The sequence below is a fragment of the Tenrec ecaudatus genome, chromosome 13, assembly GCF_050624435.1.
Source record: "Tenrec ecaudatus isolate mTenEca1 chromosome 13, mTenEca1.hap1, whole genome shotgun sequence".
NCBI lineage: Eukaryota > Metazoa > Chordata > Mammalia > Afrosoricida > Tenrecidae > Tenrec > Tenrec ecaudatus.
Window position 1 is genome coordinate 25,465,680 of NC_134542.1, and position 20,394 is coordinate 25,486,073.

Sequence of the window (20,394 nt, forward strand, 5' to 3'; positions counted from 1 at the left end):
AAATATCATTCATGTGATACCTATATCATGTTTAACTTTTAAATATTTAATTTTTAAACTTCATCAGTAGTATGAAAAATATAAAAAACGCATTAATATCAAATCCAAATTTCATAAAACTTATACAAATTTTAATCCTGTTAAATATAGCAAGCTCAGCATCCTATCTTTTGTCATTAAGTATTATGTATAAAGGTTCATCTCACACTTTTTTACAAATAATTGCTAGCATGTTTAAACCTTAAATTATACCCTCTGAAGTTATGCAACATCCTTAAGAACCTGTGTCTATGCCTAAAGAGAACATGACAATGAAGGACAATGATGATGCTAAGACATTATGCATGTCACATTGATCAATTTTGGGACAATTCCTTGCACCCCGTCTCTTTTCTACTGTCAACTGGTGTCTGGCTGTCTGAATTAAATGCCATTCCTCATCCTTCTGCCCAGCTAAAAGAGGTGGCTAGCCGGCTAGCCAAAGTTCCACGAGGATAAGCCAGCTCACATCAGCTTTAGTTATCGTCTGGAAAATCAAATGTCAGCAGTGGAAGTTCCTCTTCTGAAAAGAGCCTGGGAGAAGCATCCTGAAGGCAGGCAGAGCCAGTAGCTCAGAGGGAGCGAAGGGAAGCCTTCACTTCTGACCCCCGGGGCTTCCACAGCGGCGGCACATCTCTCCCGAACACGCCGTTGAGCTTCATTTCACAACATCCGTAAAGAAATGAGCTACGTCGAGTCAGTTTCTTGGAAGCAGGGTGCTCTGAGTACAACGCAGGTGGTTAAAATCTAGTTGTCCAATGCTCCCATGACTAAAAGGAGAATAGCATAAGGGAAAATACCCTCATTGTGCCTACCTTCATTTTCCCAATTTCCAGAGGAGGATATTTTTGTAATTCAGTTGGTATCTTTCGGAGTTACCAGAAAAAGTAATGCAGCATCTAAGCAGAACCAAGTAATTGCGAGGTGGAGAGGAAGACAAACACACTAGACAACAGAGCAATGAGAACTGTACGGACACACATGGTCACAAAGGGGCGGCTAATCGAGAACAAAATAACACAGATGTCTCGGATTTGGGGCTCACACTGAGTCCTAGCTCCAATCTAAGAACTATTAGTTCTTATGATGTGGGCCAGCACAAGATCCGGAAGACGTGAGTGCTACACCAAGGCGAAGTGAGAAAATTAGACGGTTCCTGGCTATCAGAAAGAACAAACAATAAGCCATTTAAGTGAGACATGAACTGAACCACATGGAAGAAGCACGACAGCTGGCATGATTTAAAGATTGCAAATAATATAATCCAATTCCAAAGGGAGGAATGGTATCAGAGTTTAAATTGTGAGATTCTGGCTTGCTGAAGGCTCTGAATGACAGTGGAAGTCCCAAATATATCTGCAGGGTCTGCACATGGAATAAGCCTCTGGGGATGCTCCTCTGACCACGATGAGGGAGGGGAATAGCCTGGTTATCAGACAGAGAGCACTGTGGAGACAATTATAGTATATTAACATTGAGAATCTAATTATTTGATCTCCCTTCTAACACATTTTTAATTTACACTGGTTTTTATACTTCTGTTTTCTTTCAAACTGGAATTTATCTCTGTTGTATTTTGTTTGTTTTTATTGGTAGCTTTCTTGACTGTCTGTTAATATCTTTTGCCATGTTTTTTGGTATATAAAACCCTCGATGGATGAATCTACATGGAGACAATAATGAGATTACAGTTTCCTAAGGGGGTAGAGGCGATGATAGGGAGCCAGTAACAATGTGTACGAGGCAGACAATGTACTGAAACTGGGGTAGTGATGCACAACACTCCGTGATGCGACTGAACTACTGGATTGCACAAGGTCTAGTGGTAGTGATGCACAACACTCCTTGATGCGACTGAACTACTGGATTGCACGAGGTCTAGTGGTAGTGATGCACAACACTCCATGATGCGACTGAACTACTGGATTGCACGAGGTCTAGACTGGGTCCTAGTAACACGGCTTAAAGAAGTAAAGAACAGCCATGACTCACAGGGGGGGGTCAGTCCCAAGTGGGGACATAGATCCTGCTGCATGAGGAGAAGACTCAAGCCCACAAGACACAATTTGAACTTCGGGGCAGAAAGATGAGATGATTTATGTATTTTTTGTTTTATTTTGAAGTAGAAGAAAATTAATTTCCAAATTAAAAAATTAAGATAATTAAATTTCAATTTAAAAAGAAGGAAGGAGTTGAGAAGCTTGATGGTCTCTGGTTTGTACTCATTAACAGAAGTTTCATTTTGCAATTTGAGAACTTGGGGATAAAATTATTAAATGGCCACGTACAACTGTGAAAAATGAACAGCCTTACGTGGTGTTCAATAACAATAAATGTAATAAAATACAGAAAGAACACCACATAATCACTGATTTATACCCATTCATAGTGTATTTAGCTAATAGAAATATAATATGATGTAGCTATGAATAGATGAATAATATATTCAATAGATAATTTAATAGAAAAATACAATCCGGGATTATTTTAAAATCCAGCTATTATAAATGAAAGTTCCTACACCATCAGTATGTCTAAGCCTAGGTTTATAGTGAAAGTTACTGAAGAAATAATGAAAAAATAATGTATACATAAAACTACTATAAATACAGTTTGAAGTTATATTTGATAAATTACCATAATGACAGATAACATAAGAATTGTGAAATCTAAACAATTGAAATGAAGATAATGAATGAAGAGTCAAGAAAAATAGTGAAGAGAATAAAAATAGCATTAATGTTAATAATAATACACTACAATTTAATGCTTTTCAGGTTACCTTCAAGGTACTAACACTAATATTTCCAAACAAAAAAAAGTCTTTTTCTATAAAAGTATAAGTATTATTGTTGGTTATTCGTGAGAATAAAAAGCATGGTAATAAAACTTTGATACCTGACCTTGAACACCTAATCTGTATTATAAGCTTTATTTGATTTGTGAGAATTAAGTGCACTTACTAGATATACAACCAGTCTTTTCTCCTCACTACTTTCCCATATAAGTAATTAAAATTCAAGAACTGTCTAGGTAAAACTAGGCTTGTACTGATAGGGTGTTGATTTTTTAATTTTAGTGTACAGGAGAGGAAAGAAAAAGCCTGTCCAAGCTGGGCCCTTTTCAATGAAAATGGATCTGAGGGCTAATCAGGAAATAAAATGGAATAACCATCATATTGCTCATAAATTGATTTCAATGATTAAATAGCAGGCAAGTTGCAGAAAGTCATGCATCGTGTGTGTGTGTGTGTGTGTGTGTGTGTGTGTGTGTTTATAAAAAGAAAGGAGAGAGGGGAAAAGAGGGAGAGAGGCAACACTCAATTACTGACCTACACTGCAAGTCATAATGTGTCCCTACTTCACAACTGACTGGGAGAAAAAATAAAGCAAAACGTATAATACCCGGATATGCATGTGTCTAGGGCTCTCAGGGCAGCTACACCCACAGCCAGTATGGGTTCGCATCACTTAGCAGTACAATTCCAAATGTCCATTTCTTCCTACGTGAACGAGAAGAGAGTCATCTTGCTATACCCTTATTAGCACACGGGGTTTCCTGCCTTTCCTCACACCAAGTTCTGCTCCTTAGAGGCTAATGTCTCCAGCCCCACAAATACCATCACCACAGTTACTCTGGTGTAGAGTGTTCCTTTACTCTTTGAAAGCATGTCCTTGCCTTCTACCCACCAATTTCCCTTTCGCAAATGTGTATAAAGAGCCTTGATGTGGAGACAACAGAGTTAATATAGAACCTCAAGGGAGCAGCTATGAAAAGTAATTAGGATAATAATTTGATTGTAGGTGGTCTCTGAGGAAGGATGAAAAAAATGAAGAAAGAAAATGAGACTGTTTTTCTAAGGAAAAGCTACAGAGAAAGGGTGGAATGATAGGATCTTGCCTGTAATTGGAGGAAATTAACAAATCCACTAACATGAAAACTTTTTGTTTTTGAAAAAATAATCCAACGCATCAGAAAACAATGATTTTATGGAGGCAGTCAAGATGGTGGCATAGTCCAATGCATCCTAATACCAGTCTTAAAGCAAAGATACAACAAAGCAAGGGAATTCAATAGAGATAAAACTGTTAGCATCCTGCATATCAAAATAAGGCTGAAGAAATGGAGGAGTGTCAAGTAGTGTGGAGGGGACAACAAATACAGGGGTCTCTGAGAGTGATGGGCTCCAAGCACACGGCCAGCTGAACTTGCGCAGCACAGTCTTTTCAGATAAGTCAAGGAGCATCCCTCCCTGCGCGTCCATTACCTTGGACCAAGCAGAAGGGACCCTGCACTTAGACTCCAACAGGAGCCTTATCTTCCCTGAGAAAGTGAGATGTACTCAAGCGGCCATCTAGCTGAGAAGCAACAAAGCCCACATGGAAGAAGCACATCAGCCTGTGTGATCATGAGGTGCTGATGGGATCAGGCAACAAAGACCATACCCAATGTGGGATGGGGGTGGGGATGGGGGGCTGGAGTAGAGACCCAATGCTAATTGGACATCCCCTCAGAGGGGTCACAAGGTAGAGATGAGCCAGTCAGGGTGCAGTATAGCACCAATGAAGCACACAACTTTCCTTTAGTTCTTTGGTGCTTCCTTCCCCCCACTATCATTACCTCAATTCTACCTTACAAATCAGATTAGAACAGAACATGTACACTGCTACAGATAAGAGTCCCCAACACAGGAAATCCAGGATAAATAAACCCCTCAGGGCCAACAAAGAGAGTAGAGATACCAGGAGAATTAGGGGAGGGTTGGGGGGAAAAGGGGAATCAATCACAAGGATCAATCTAGAACTCCCTCCCAGCAGGATTAATAATGGAAAAGTGGGTGAGGGGCAACAGCGGATGATTTAAGATATGAAAATAAAAATTATAACTTATTAAGGGATCGTGAGGAAAAATGGGCTGGGGAGGGAGGAGGAAGAAATAGGGAGCTGATAACAGGGACTCAAGTGGGAAGAGAATGCTTTGAAAATGGTGATGGCAGTGTGCTTGACACACTGGATGAATGTATAGATTGTGATAACAGATGTAAGAGCCCCCAATAAAAGTATTTTTAAAAGAAAAATAAAGTTAAAAGTACTCACCTCATTCACTCTACTTACATGACCCCCATTCCAGAGGCCCACAAACCTATAATGCCATTCTTCCCCTTCATCAATTCCCCAACCACATGCAACCATAATCCAAGGCCACTTATTACCACACCACCCCCTGAACCAGAGGCACACAGCCCAGACATACTTTCCCATTTGCCTGGCCTCTCATACCAGGAATGCACATGATGGCACAAATGCACATGATGCACAAGAGGCTTTGGTTATGGAAATACCTGATTCTATGCCCAACTGCCCATTCCCATGTCCCACCCACTGATCTCCTTACTCTTTCCAGTCATTGGTACTGGGGGTCCATAAACCAGAGCAGCCCGATGCTGTGTTCAGCCACCTATGCTGTGAACCCACAGACCATGGGCATCTCCTCCCTCTAAAAGCCACTTTTACTGCTTGTACTGAGGCTCCAGGACTAGTGTCCCTTCATTCACTGTGCTACTATCAAGTTGACAGGGGCACGCCTTCCCTGCAGCAACCTGTGTACTAGAGGAACCTCCCCCCACCCCGAACACACACACACACACACACACACACACACACACACACACACACCTCACTACCTGCACTACTCTCCATGGCAACTCTTGTTAAAGACTTATGCCTGATGCAACCATCCCCTACCACCTACTTGGGGGTGCTCTTACCCTAGCATACAGCAGCTCACAGAAGAAGCAACCCAATGACCAGTAATAATGTCCCCTGTATCCATGCCAAAGTGAGCAGTCAGAAAGACACATCATTTTACCAGCAAAACTGGAACAAGTAAACCATCTACACCATAAACACACACACACTAAAATAACTACAGAAAATACAAACTGTCAATAATCACAGTGAATGAAAATGGCTCAAGTGCATTGGTAACAGGAGTGACAGCTTGCATTTTATAATAAAAGACGAAAAGCAAAAGAAAAAAAAAACTATCGCCATGCTGACACACCCCAGATACAAAGAAATAATTTAATTTTTAAAATCAAGGTTTGAAAAATATATTCTATTAAAAAGTAACTAAAAAGAGTAATATTGGTATTGCTGATTTTGGGTAACATCAAGTTTAAGGAAGAACCATCAAAACAGATTGGAAAGACACTACATAGAGACATAGAGATGAAATGGTCATTCGGCCTAGAGGACAAAACCCTAAGGCGTAAGCCTGCATCCAACGACTAGGTTGCAAACAGACATAACAAACGCCAATGAAAGAGTCACAGACAGGAGCAGAGGGGAAATCACATAGTCACTGAATAACATTGTGTTTGAAAACCATTGGTCAATATTATAAATGAAAGATTAAAAATGTAAAGTCCTAAATGAAAAGCAACAATCCCAAACTTTTCAGATTTAACAATAGCAGTGCTCAGGGCTTAATTTGCAGCCATAAATTCATGCACCAAGAAAAAAGAGCCAAAGGGCAGTAACCCTACAACTCAAACACACAGAGAGTAGCACCAAAGGAGAGAAATTATAGAATTTAGAGCAGCAATTAATGTGACAGAGATTGGAAAATAAATGAACACAACTAGAATGTGGATCCTTGAATGATCAATGAGATCAATAAACCATTCCTCAAATGGAAGAGCTGGAGAAGCAGCACATCATCGATTAAGAAATTAAATAGGTGACATTACACTAGAACTAGCTGCAATAAAAGGGATCATAGTCTAATAACATAAAAATTGTATTCCAACAAATGGGAAAGCCTAGAGAGGAAGAGGGAATGAACAAATTTCAAGATAAATACTACCTAACTAAACAAAACAAAACAAAAAAGTATTACATTCATAGTAAAAGCAAAAGAGATCCACAGCATGTACCAATCAAAACCAAATGAATGCCAATTTCAGTGAAAGAGTTTTATTTATATGGAACCCGAGTGGCATAGCGTTGGCCTGTGACCCACTAGGTCAGCAGTTCAAAACCTCCACGCATTGTATAGGAGAAAGGCGGGGCTATCTACGCCCATAATCAGTTCCAGTCTCAGAAACGCCTAGGGGGAGTTCTGCCTGGTCCTGTAGGGTCCCCAGGAGTTGGCAATGGCTCCATAGAAGTAATTTTTTTTTAAATCATAATGCTATATTGAAGAATGCAAATATCAAAAATTATCCCAAAGCAATCAAAATAAGTTCTATAAATAACTATAATTAACTAATGATAAATAAAATCTGAGCTGACGAGAATCTGTGTTGATTAGAAATGAACATCCTACTTCCTCTCCAGGGTTTCTGGTCACTACATTATATTTCTGATTTCATCTGACTCCTTTAATCAGAACATGCAAACAACCCTGGCAATGGTTCCGCATAAGCCATCAATTAATTATATGGAGATGATTTAAAACTGTTTGCGAGCTCTAAAAAGGAAGTTTGACATGAAAATCAAGTGCTAGATAAAAGAAACATGCAGAAATTAAACGATAAATTCTAACATTATGTCTCACAATCTTAGGATGCAACAAAGTATATTTCTGCCCTCCAAATCAAAGCTGGCAACCAGCTCAGGAAGAGCAAGCCAAATCCTTTCAAATCCTGCAACCCAGGAAAAGGTGCTTTTGTTACGCCATCAGTGCACTCCTCTGCATGCTCACCAGGATGACTGTGTCAACTGACTTTGAGTAACATCACATCCAGATACTGCACAAAAATAACTTATTTTTAGACAACAGAGGGTGTGCCAGATGTAATATGTAGGATCAGGTCATTATTCCATTGCCAAAGATTATGATCAAGAACAGCAGTGCACTGATGAGTATAATAAGAGCAGTTATGAAATATAATTTTTCTCCTTCCTATATGTGTCTGAAGTTTTAAAGTAATGCAAAAATATTTTTCCTCAAATATTTTCTTAAATATTCAGTAGCTAAACAATGAAAAGGGATTTTAATTATTTTCATTAAAAAGAGAAAGAATGACTATTGCCCATTTAACAGCATTTGTTTTCCTCTTGAACAATTATTCCGTTATATTTGAAGCTTCTTTACAGACGATTCTAATGATATAAATCTTTTTTTTTATTATTCAGAGAAGCCTTGACTGTCTTGGGTTTCATTTCTATCAGCATTCTGTCCACGTCACCATCTAACTGGATACTTTTCTTGCTTTCTTCTTCCTCATCTATCTTCCTCATTCCAAAAACCTACTCAGCTAGTCACATTCTGAAGTTCCTTCTTGCTTAACATCTGAGTTATTCAATTGGAGAAAAACAGCATTTCAACTGGTCACAATTCCCTATCCAAGTACCAAGACCTCGATCTTGGAAGTCATTCCTGTCCTCCAAGGTTGCGAGTGTTTTGATCGTTCGCGCCTGCTCCATCTAACTCAGTAGGAATCCCATGATTATTTATTCAACAAACTCTTGACTGGAAATGCTTCCCCAGTTCCCTCTTCAGTTTCCAGAACGTCACCACTAATCTCCACCATTACTCCAAACCATCACTATATTATCTTTTGCTCTTGCTAATCAAATTGAGGTAGGGGAAGATGACTTTATAGACCTTAAGCTATTTCAATATGCCTCTTATTATGAGACTTCACTAGTACAGCTTGTTGCTTACTGCTCAGAGCATGGTCTCCAATAACCGAGTGCTCTAGGGTCCTACCCCTCCTTTGTAGTCCTGATTTTTTCCTTTTCATTCTTTTAAATTCCTGAAAGTCTACAATAGTTATGACTTCTCAATTCACTTCTTGATCAGCTACTTAGTTTATGAACAGCTACTTGCAAGTAGATAAGAAGCTTCAAATGTCAAATTCATGTACTTAGGTTCCTTTTCTGTATGACGCCAGCCAAAGATACAGGGAGGCCCTCAGCAAGAAGGCTTGACGGCAATGGACTTGACTGTGAGTACTCTTGTGCAGTTGGTGCCGGGCCAGGCACTGTTCCATTTCATCACACGTGGGGTCACCATGAGTCAGCACCAGAACCGACTCAATGGCACCTCACGACAACATTCTTCCCAAGATCTGGCTCCCTCAAACATCACTTCTGGACGACTGTGCTCATGCCTTTTAACTGATGGCTTTTAAACTTCTCCCAGGTTCCTAGTCTTCAGTGGAAGAATTTCCCAGATACAAGATAGTTACTTTGATGGAAATAAAACTCTAGTGTGATTTTCACTCACTCAGGAGTTGTATATGTCCTATTAAAAATCGAGTTACACGAACAAAATGACCTTGTCTTCTGTTAACTGCACTTCCCACATTCCAAGAAGAGAGCTTGAAACACAGAATGCAGTACACTACATATATTTCATCAGTGATAAAATTAACATGTAACAGAGGAGAAAACTAAATAGTAGGGGCAATATATTGATAATAGTTGTAAGAGCTAGTATCAGGAAATACTGGGACTGAATCTAGATAGAATATTCTTACCACAGAAAGACACACCACAATTGAACAACACTTCCCAGGGAAAACTATTTTTACTACGAAATTAGATGAAATAAGTAATTTTGTGGGTTTCTTGTGTGTGCTGTCAAGTAAATTTTACCTCATAGCAACCAGTGTAGAATTGCCTCAAAGCATTTCCTAGGCTATAAATCTTGATGGGAACAGATTGTCGTAAAGATTTATATGCCTCTGAATTAGCAGTCGAGCACTTAACCATTGCTACACCAAGGCTTCTATTTCAATATGAAGACCATAAAATAACCAGTGTGTTTTTCTTCATTTTCAAAGTTAGTTATACATTATGTGTGTAAGCATATAATTTTCACCACAGCAGTGAGAGTGGTGTAGTTGAGGCTTCCGGCTTGAGAACTAGATAGCACGATTGATCAGGGCTCTGTATTTTTGTACCTCTTTTACCTTGAATAATTATTTCAATATTTCTGTGCTCAGTTTCCTAATCTATAAAATATATTTAATGCTGTCATAAGCATACAGAGTTATTGTGCGCTTTAATGAGGTTTATAAATATAAAGTCCTCAAAACAGTACTTGACAAGCAGTGATGACCACGGTTTTTAACCAAACTTCTAATTGTCACCGCAGTGATTTACACGTTACTTACCGTTATTTACCGTGATTTTCACAGTGGTTTACACAGTGATTTACACCACAGTGATTCACACCACAGTGATTCACACGTTATTTACACCCGTATGTTAAGTTAATTCACTGATTGTATGCTATTAAAAGTTGATGATACATCCAAATATTTCTTTAATTTCTGGTTCAAGGCAATAACTTATTGTTGTGTTGCATTATTTTTCTCATGTCCCTCCTCCACAGGAGCCCTGGTAGCTTATGTGATTCTGACTGGACTGCTAGCGACAAACTTAGCCACTCACAGAGAGGACGATCAAACTTTCTACTCCCCTAAAAAGAGTTCCCCTCTTGGAAACCCACCGAGGCTAGACTGCAGGGCCAGGAGTGAGAGGGAGCTCCCTCCGCTTCCTTTCAGCCCAAACATCTGAGTAAGAGCGAGACCAAAGGGCATACCCAGTCTGTAGAAGGTAATTGAGAAAGCACCAGTAGTTTAACCAGAGCAAAGATAGCCATAACTTTTGGGTCAACAAGAGCAACAACTTTTGAGTTGATTCTGCCTCAGAATTACTCTATTTATCCTGCTCAGCAGATGACAAATTTGAAATGCTGACAAATGCTTACCTGAGAGCACCACTGGAGGAGAAACTGACGTGAATGCTGCGGAGAGTGAGACTCTGAATCGACTAGCTGGCGGGGGCACTGCTTTCTTGTGATTTCAGGGACTTTGCCCTAACCAAGCCCTATGTACGTGGGATATTGGCTAATCTACATGTCTTTCTAGATATGCTGCAGCTCAGAGGAAACTATAATCAGCATTCTCAAATTTAAAAAGACATAATATAAATAAGAAAACATTATTTAAATGGATCAAATTCAGAATAAAATATAACGATTGAATTTTTAAAATCAAGGAAAGTTAAAAAATAAACATTTCGCTCCAAATATAGAGAAAAAAATGATTAAAAAGTGACAAGAGAGAGGGATAGAAGGAGAGAGAGGGAAAGAGAGAAAGCGATATAAGTTAATGCACGAAAGTCAACATCAATAGTCATACTTTCTAGGAAAAAGAAAACAGATAAAAGAGGATAGGGGTCAACTGAGTAAAGAAATGAAATGATCTTCGTCCTGACTAAACAAGTATAGATGAAACATAGCACAGAACAGAAAGCATATGAATCCTTCAGATACATCTTGAGACTTTTATTCCCATGAGAGTTCATCTCGGAATTCCACAGGGCGGTTCTACCCTGTCCTGTAGGTTCAGTACTAGTCAGCATCACCTCGATGGCAGTGAGTTTGTTGTTCTGTCACATTTGACAATAAGGTGCAAGAGCCTAAAAACTTTGAGAACACTTCTGTGGTGACGTGAAACTTCCTAATAGGGCTCCTCTAGCCATGTTTCTGTAACCCTCACCAAATGATTGGGCGGGACTATGCCAACCTGGTGTGTGAAGCATTAACAGAGGAAACCGGCCAGTTTTGGTTGCCATTCCTCTGTGTGTAAGAGAGTCATCTCAAAAGCTAAGACAGATAATTCTCAAGACCAACCAAGAAGATGAAGGTGAAGATGAGCCACCAGGCCAGCACATTGGAAATCCTTGCCTCAAGTGACAAAGACAGAAGAAGCCAGTCCAAAGGCTGAGGCAAGGAGATCTTGAGACAGAGCTGAGGCACAGTACTGAAAATATGTCTGTGAGGCAGACCAACCATAAAGCGACCTGATAGGCGACCTGACTCGCTGAGGCACGGCAGAGAAACCTTGCAGCGGGAAAGGCTAAGGAGAGGTGCTATGGACCTCAGACTGTATGTTCAATGTTTGATCATCCTGACTTGTAGTATAATCTGCGAATTTCCCTAGTAAGCCCCCATAACCTTGAAGGTTGTCTGTGACTTCTGTGGGGCTATGGGGATGGATTCTCAAGCCCAGCAGAAGAGTGTAATGGAGAGAAGAGTGTAATGTGTCAGAAAAGGGTAAGGAATGCATAAGGGAGGGGAGAGGGCTTCCAAAAGCTCATGAAAAATGGAATTATAAAATAATGAATTGTGTTATCATGCCTGTCACAGCTCCCAATAAGATGCAAAAAGAAAAAACTGGATTTTTTAATAAACATTTTGAGTGCTCGCTTTGGCAGCACATATACTAAAATTGGAACGATACAGAGAAGATTAGCATGGCCCCTGCGCAAGGATGACACGCAAATTCGTGAAGCGTTCCATATTTTTCAGGACCAAGGGCGTGAGGGACGATGCTGGGAGAGTGGAGGGTGAGTGGGTTGGAAAGGGGGAACTGATTACAAGGAGCCACATGTGACCTCTTCCCTGGGAGAGGGACAGCAGAGAAGGGGGGAAGGGAGACCCCGAATAGGGCAAGATATGACAAAATAACGAGGTATAAATTACCAAGGGCATATGAGGGAGGGGGGAAAAGGGAGGGAGGGGGGGAAAAAAAGGAGGACCTGATGCAAGGGGCTTAGGTGAAGAGCAAATGCCTTGAGAGTGATTGGGACAGGGAGTGTATGGGTGTGCTTTGTACAATTGATGTATGTATATGTATGGATTGTGGTAAGAGTTGTTGGAGTCCCTAATAAAATGTAAAAGAAGAAAAAAAAAGATAAGATAAAATAATGATCTATAAACTATTAAGGGTACAGAGGGAAGGGGGGAGCAGAGAGGGAGCAGGAGGAAAAAAAAGGAAACCGAGCTGATTCCAGGAACCCAAGTGGAAGGCGAATTTTGAGAAGGACGAGGTCAACGAATGTATAAGGGTGCTTTGCTCAATTGATGTATGTATGGATTGTGATAAGAGTTGTATGAGTCCCAATAAAAAGATTTATTCATTTAAAAAAAAAAAACATTTTGAAATCTCTCATGTGTGGATTCTAACTATATTAACCAAGCACTGTGGCTAAAATAAAGATGATCTCGCATAAAAGTAAAATAAAAATTATTCCTTTGTCATTAAGCAGATTTTAGTTTTAGAAGCAATAATATATATGTACATATATATATATATAATTAGAAGAGATTATTCCTTGAATCCTTAAATCTAACCCCCCCCCACTGGAATATAACACTTTTAGAGGAAAAATCAAAATTTTATGAGATCTCTAAATATTTTCTACAATTTACAGTTTGAGAATTATTTAAATTAGTATATGTGAACTATGATTTAATAAACATAATGAGCAAATAGTTTTACAATATAAACAACATATAATTCTATAGCATTTACTGGCTTAGAATAAATATAAGTAGTTAGTGAAGCAAATATTATCTTCAGAATCAGCAGAACACTTGTATATATGCAATGTAATTGGACTCTATAGCATGAACATTGTTTCCTCGGCAATTCAGTTGTTGAATAACACAGACCAAGTAAACTGCCTTATAAACATTTGCAGTCCTATATTTTCAGTCTACGGCATTTCTCTTTTATCTTCTTTTACCTTGAAAATAATTACAATTACCTGCAAATACTGAATGCACTTAACGCTGATTACATTTTTCTCTGGAAACCTGCACGACATCTCATTTTCACCACAAGTTGGGAAGTTTGGAGACTGGGTGGCTTTGCAGTGAAATGAGAAGAAACACAGGGGTTTCCATTTGGACATGACGTGACAGACAATTCAGAGGCCGTCCACGCAGGATGGCGGAGATTATTTTGCTTCAGAAGGGACAGGTATAAATAGCAGTTGTGCTTCTCTTCTATGTTGTCGAAGGGTGGAATTAATAGCTTTATTTCTAGAATATGGTATTAGAAGTTATATGGGTAAAAAAAACCCTTACATTTGAAGGATGAGTCTTCAATGATAATAAAAGATTATTTTTCATCTTTTTCACAAGTTAAGAAAATTATGATTGTGGTTTTGTTTTGTTCAGATTTGGTTTTTGTTTTCTTAGTTTTTATCCTTTAGAGAAATAATACATCCTAACGTATTTGTAAGTGAAATAATGCCGAGGATATTCACTTTCCCGTGCCTCAGGATTAGAAAGATAAAAATACTGGTATAAACGTGGCGGTCATTGAGCCTGAGTAATTGTATGTGGAGGTTTACGGTGTCATTCTATTTTTGGATTTCTCAACAATTTCCATAATAAAATGAAAAATAAAACAAATAAACAAAAATTTTAAAAAGAATTACATAGGTAGACAAGTGGCTCAAAATGAGTCATATTTTATGAAATAAAACATTTTTTAAATACAAGAGATATCATGTTTATAATATTCTTAATTACATTATAAATTCATACATAAAATAAAGCCAACAGGCAGAAAGTATTTCATAAAATCCTTATGTAAGGAATAAGTAAAAACCAAGAACTAAAAATGATCATAACCTCTTATTAATAAATTATATTAGCATTTAATAATATTTATGTCAGAAAAATATTCCAACATGCCTTCTTTATAAAGCCATATAATTCACTACTAAATGTTTCATGATAGCCAAAGGCATCACATCTTATAAGACTTCATCTGTTCCACAATTTGAATTTTAGAAGTTGTTAGTTTGATGCTTTCTGAGAAGCGAATGGAGAGTTTACAGGGGAGCTGATGTTCATTTAGTGACTCTATTAATTACTAGTATGTTTATATTCATTCTAGTACTAACAGTTTTGAAAGGATCCAACAAAACAGAATTTTATTAAATACATGGTGCATAAATTATTAAATTCCTGGGACACTATTTAATGTGTTACTCTGCAAAGTTGTTTTCAAAAGACAGGCAAGAAAATATGTGCCCTTGAGGCAAGGAAAGTCACAAAACATGTATAACAGACATTTTCTGGCCTGACCTCCTTTTTCTCATAATGTATAAAATATAAGTAAACTTTGGAAGGGGACAATAAGTTGTGATGGTGTATACATAATCATGATTATGTTTCATATTAATCTAATGGAAAGGGTCCATTTGAAGCTAGCAAAGACAATATGCATATTTTTTATTTGAAAAACAAGGGTTTTCAAAATTCAATAAAGATATATATTCTTGCAGCTAGTTGTTTTTATTTAACCATTTATGAGTTTTCTTCTTTGTTTTCTCAGCCTGATTTTTCTATGCCTCATTTTCTGGGAAGATTCAGCTATTTTAAAGTTTTTGAAATACTCAATTTTCAAATGACTGCTATTCCCAAGGGTATGTAATTACATTTTGTAAAAATGTTTTAAACAAGAAAAGTATTGAAAATGTTTAAAGTCATTTAGACTTTTCAAAGGCACCTCATAAAATGGAGAAAATGGCGAGAGTGAGTACATATGCCAGTACAAAAAATTCAGTGTCTTTGACAGAATTATGATGTTATTGAAGCGAATTGTTCCCAATTCATTTAGTTAGGCCACAAGTGTGTATGTACTTGAGATTTTTGAAGGAAACAACAAAAGACAGACAGAAAGGAAAGAGACAAGGGGATGCGCTGACCATTCCAATGAGATTGCCATCGGCTGGCGTACCTCAAAAGATCCAAAGGACATGTTTTTTCCGACACTGTAAACCTTGCAGCAATTCAGGTAGCAAACACCATCCATTTACTACTTACCACAAGTAGCAGTTTAATGTTTTCAATGAAGCTATACTCTTTTGAGGATATTCCAACTGTGAAGTTTAGTCTTAACTTTTTATTTCAATGGCAGTTTGTATGGACTTCATGATACAATGAACCATTACTTTGTAAGTAATGTCGGTAAATGACTTGAGGTGGAAAGAAAGAAGGAAGAAAGACATGTCAAGCTGAAGATGGCTTTGTCCCTAAAGTATAACATCACTGAATAAGCAGAGCTATCAGAGGACAATTGCAATATTGCATTCACTCCAAGCAATAGCAAATTTTGCTAGTGTTATGGATGTAAAAATAGAAAACATCAGCATCTCTGGCAGAATTATGATAAATTATAGTGGCAGCTTGTCCCCAGTTCATTAGTTAGGCCACAGAGTTGCTACTGACAAAAGAGATGACAAGTTTAAAAAATTCAATCAGCTATTGTAATCTCATAACTAACAAGCAGAATGGTACAGTGCTGTTGGAATGAAGGACTAGGCTTGGGCACATTCTCCCCAGCAACACTTTTCTTTGGAGATATTCCCCAGCACCCATGAAAACATCACGAGGTTATTGCAGGAGCCACCATACTGCGCAATGGGATTCCACACTCTTATTTGAAATTCTTTGATCCAGGGATTAAGTTAAAAACCTTTTCAAAAATGTCTACTGAAGAGACAGAAAATTCTCGAGAGGAAACTATTTCAAAGCACTGAGGCTGTTAAATATTTTCTGATACATGCATAAAACTATTTGCACTAACAGAAGAAAGACATTATGAAATGAATAAACTAATACAAATCAATGAGATACTTTTAAAAGGCATTTTGCTGACAATTGGTATGTAGTGTTAAGTGTGGGGGCATCTGTGCCTCCACCACCACTGTTACCAGGGTAAATACAAGATGGCTTCAACTGCTTGTGGAAATGGAATTAAAATTACACAAGCCTTGAATTTTCTGATTTGCGGATTCTCCTACATGTTTACATGCACAAAAGAACATGGATATGTCATTCTATGGCTTTAAAACACTAGCTAAACATCAATGGAAGACAAATAAATAAATCTTGGTATAACACAATGTTTGTTATATAGATATTAAATATACAAGGCAACTGTTTGTGGGTATGATTAAAATGGGCATAATAAGCAAAATATGCTTTTTAAATTTAAACCTGTATGTAGAGGAATAAAACTGGACACATGTGTGATATTGTTTTGAAGTGTCCTCAAGTTGGTTTAAACCAATGGTTCTCAACCTGTGGGTCGCTACCCCTTTGGGAGTTAAATGACCCTTTCACAAGGGTTGCCCAAGACCATCAGAAAATACATATTTCCGATGGTCTTAGTATGAGACACCGCTCCTCTATCCATCTCCAGGTGGGTCCACCCACATGCAGATACCCCCACATATGAGTAATCGGCATGAAGACGGTTACCCATGCTACACCATGCTTCAAGACAAAATTTCATTGATTTGTCATTAGAAATAAGTATTTCACAATATATAATGACATTGTTTTTGTTATGAGTCACTATGGTCTAATTATGCTCAATTTTAACAAAGAAAATATATCCTGCATATCAGATATTTACATGATGATTTGTAAAATGATAGTTATGAAGTAGCAACGAAAATAATGTTATGATGGGGGGGGGCTCACCACAACGTGAGGGACTGTATTAGAGGGCTGTGGCATTAGGAAGGTTGAGAACCACTGCTTTGGACTCTAATAAAGCTTATGTACAACAGAAGGAAATCTTGCCTGCTCCTTCATAACTGTTCTGTTTTAACCCATCATTGCAGCCACTCGATCAATCCATCTCGTCAACAATCTTCACCTTCTCCTCTGACCTTTTGCTGTATCAAGTATGATGTCCTTTTCTAGGGACTGAAGTCTCCCGATAACATCTCCAAAATACATGAGACCAAGACTAACCATCCTCCACTCTAGGGAACATTTTGGCTGTCCTTTTTCCAAGACAATTTTTTTTCTTATTCTTCTTACAAACTGTGGCAATATCAATGTTGTTTACCAATTCCAAAATTCACATCCACATTTCTTCTCTAGTCCTCTTTCTTCAATGCCAAACTGTCACATGCATATGAGGCAATTGAAAACACCATGGCCTGGGACAGGCGCATTTTAGTCCTCAGAGTGACATCCTTGTTTTTTTTTAAAGAAAACATTGATGTCTTTCTTCAACATTTTAATGAGGTCTCGTGCAGCAGAGTTTCCTAGTGCAGTACGTCATTTGGTATCTTGACTGAAGCTTCCCCGGGCATTGACTCTGACTCCAAGCAAGATGAAACTCTCAACAACCTCATTTTCCTTTGTTGGTCATGATGTCCTTCCTCTCTTGGTCCAGTCGTGAGGATTTTGGATTTCTTTACAGTGACTTGCAATCCATTCTGAAGGCTACACTCCATGATCTTCATCAACAAGTGCTTCAAGTTAGTAAACCTCCTCCCTGTCCTGCTATCTCAGTCTCGAGATAGTCTAGCATTTGGGGTTATTTGCTCAACATACAGATGGAGTAATATAGTGCAAGGATACCACCCTGATACACACCTTTCTTGATTTTAAACCTTGGTTTAAATCCTTGGTTCTTATCAAAGGCCTTCCTTCTAGTCCATCCGTACACAGGTTTCATATGAGCATAATGAAATGGTTTGGAATTGAGTCTTTTCAATGCTACCATAGTTGGTATGATTCGCAAAGTCACATCCTCCCGCATAGTCAAGGAAACACAAGTAAACATCTTTTAGTATTCTCAGGAACGATCCATCTGACATCAGCAATGATATGGCTTGTGCCATATCACCTTCTAAATCCAGACTGAATTTCTAGTAGCTCTCAGTCAAAGTACAGCTTTGATTGACCTGGATGATATTCAGCAAAATTGTACTATGTGTGATATTATGTATTATTTCGATAATTTCTGCATTGTTGAGCCATCTTTCTTGGAATGGATAAAATATGGAACTATTCCACTAAGCTGTCCAGGTAGCTATCTTTCAAATATCTTGGCACTGATTAGCAAGTTTCCAGTGCCTCATCAGCAGGGTAAAATATATACAATAAATGTATATAGTATATATGTATTCTGTGGATATGATATTTATTTATATTACAGTATAAAATACATAACTATAAAATATATATAGTATATGCTTATTCCTGGAGCCTTGGTTTTCACTAATACCTTCAGAGAAGCTTGGATTTCTTCCTTTCTTCATTTGCAACATAACATACTATACTATAATTTATAATATTACATGTAGTTATATAATTATATATAAAATAGAACTATAATATATCATAACTATTATATTGCAGATTGTAATGTTATGCAGCATAAACTACAAGTTTACACATGGGTTTTGCCAGATGGCATACACAGGAATCAACGTGACAGCATCTGTGGGAAAAAACAATGGAGAAGCTCATTATCAGCAGCCAAAAGGAGCTCAGAGGCTGACTGTGGAACAACCCATAATTTCTCATATCAGTTGTTCAGGCTGAAATTAAAGAAAATTAAACCAAGACCATAACAATCAAAATATGATCTTGAGAATATCTCACCTGAATGTTGAGAACATCTCAATCACATATTAGAATCATTAAACACTAATGACCAAAGACCTGATGAGCTCTGGGATTGCATCAAGACATCATTCATGAAGGAAGCAAAAGGTCACTAAAAAGACAGGAAAGAAAGAAAAGACCACTGTGGGTATCCGAAGAGACTCTGAAATTTGCTCTTGCTCATAGAGTAGCGAAAACAAATGGAAGAAATCTTGCAATAAGAGCTGAACAGAAAATTTCCAAGGACAGCTTGATAAAGAAAATATTGTAAGAAAAATGAAGGAAGACTATATTTAGCATATATAAAGTTGAAAGAACTGGAGTTGCACATTGAAAGATTCTATGGACAAAATCTTGAGTGAGGCAGGAAATATCAAAAGAAGATTGAAGGAATATGCAGAATTAATATGCCAAAAATAATTTGTTGACATCTAACCATTTCAACAGGTTGTACAAGATCAAGACCTGATTGAAATGAAGGCCAGATATATGCGATTCACTCAATGGTTGCTTTTATGTGAAGGAACCAAGACCACATAAAAACTTATATATATTTTTGCAATCATATATTGTCAATTTCAATTAAAAAATAAAATGAACTCACTTTAAATATGAACTCTTAGATGCAAATACAATGGTTGAAAGATTATTTAATTCACAAAATGTCCTTTAAAAATAAGTTTAAACACTGGAGGTGTTTAGGGATCTTGAAGAAAGCAGTGATACGGAACAGCTCTTCCAAGTAGAACCAGCACCATGTGCAAGACATGCAATGGGAAATACATGATGACCATAACTAGACCTAATATCTGTTCACTTCCAAAGCAATACACAGAATGGTGTTATATATTGTTTCTCTTTCAATAAAACAGAGCAGTACAAGAGAGAATATACCAGAACTATTTTTACTGGGGAAAAATGCATTTGGGTAGCATCTTTTGATTCCAACATTTCCAGAGCATAAAGGTGATATTGTTAATATGATATTTTGTCAATGATACTGTGAAAGGAAGAAAGGTTAGCAATGATATATTAGGTTATCAACTGAAAATGGTTAAAGAAAGAAAGGAAGGAAGGAAAAAGCCCCGAGGTTATTACTTAAATAGAAAAAGTAAA

The 20,394-nt window shown here is 37.8% G+C and overlaps 1 protein-coding gene and 1 non-coding gene across 2 annotated transcripts in view; one reads left to right on the plus strand and one right to left on the minus strand.

Moving 5' to 3' along the window:
- Positions 1–20,394, minus strand: part of SPAG16 (sperm associated antigen 16) — a 1,005,436-nt gene that overhangs the window by 797,040 nt on the left and 188,002 nt on the right. The gene's annotated exons all lie outside the window — the stretch shown is intronic.
- Positions 12,263–12,369, plus strand: LOC142425066 (U6 spliceosomal RNA). The gene has a single exon (XR_012779442.1). It is a non-coding gene; the product is annotated as a U6 spliceosomal RNA (small nuclear RNA).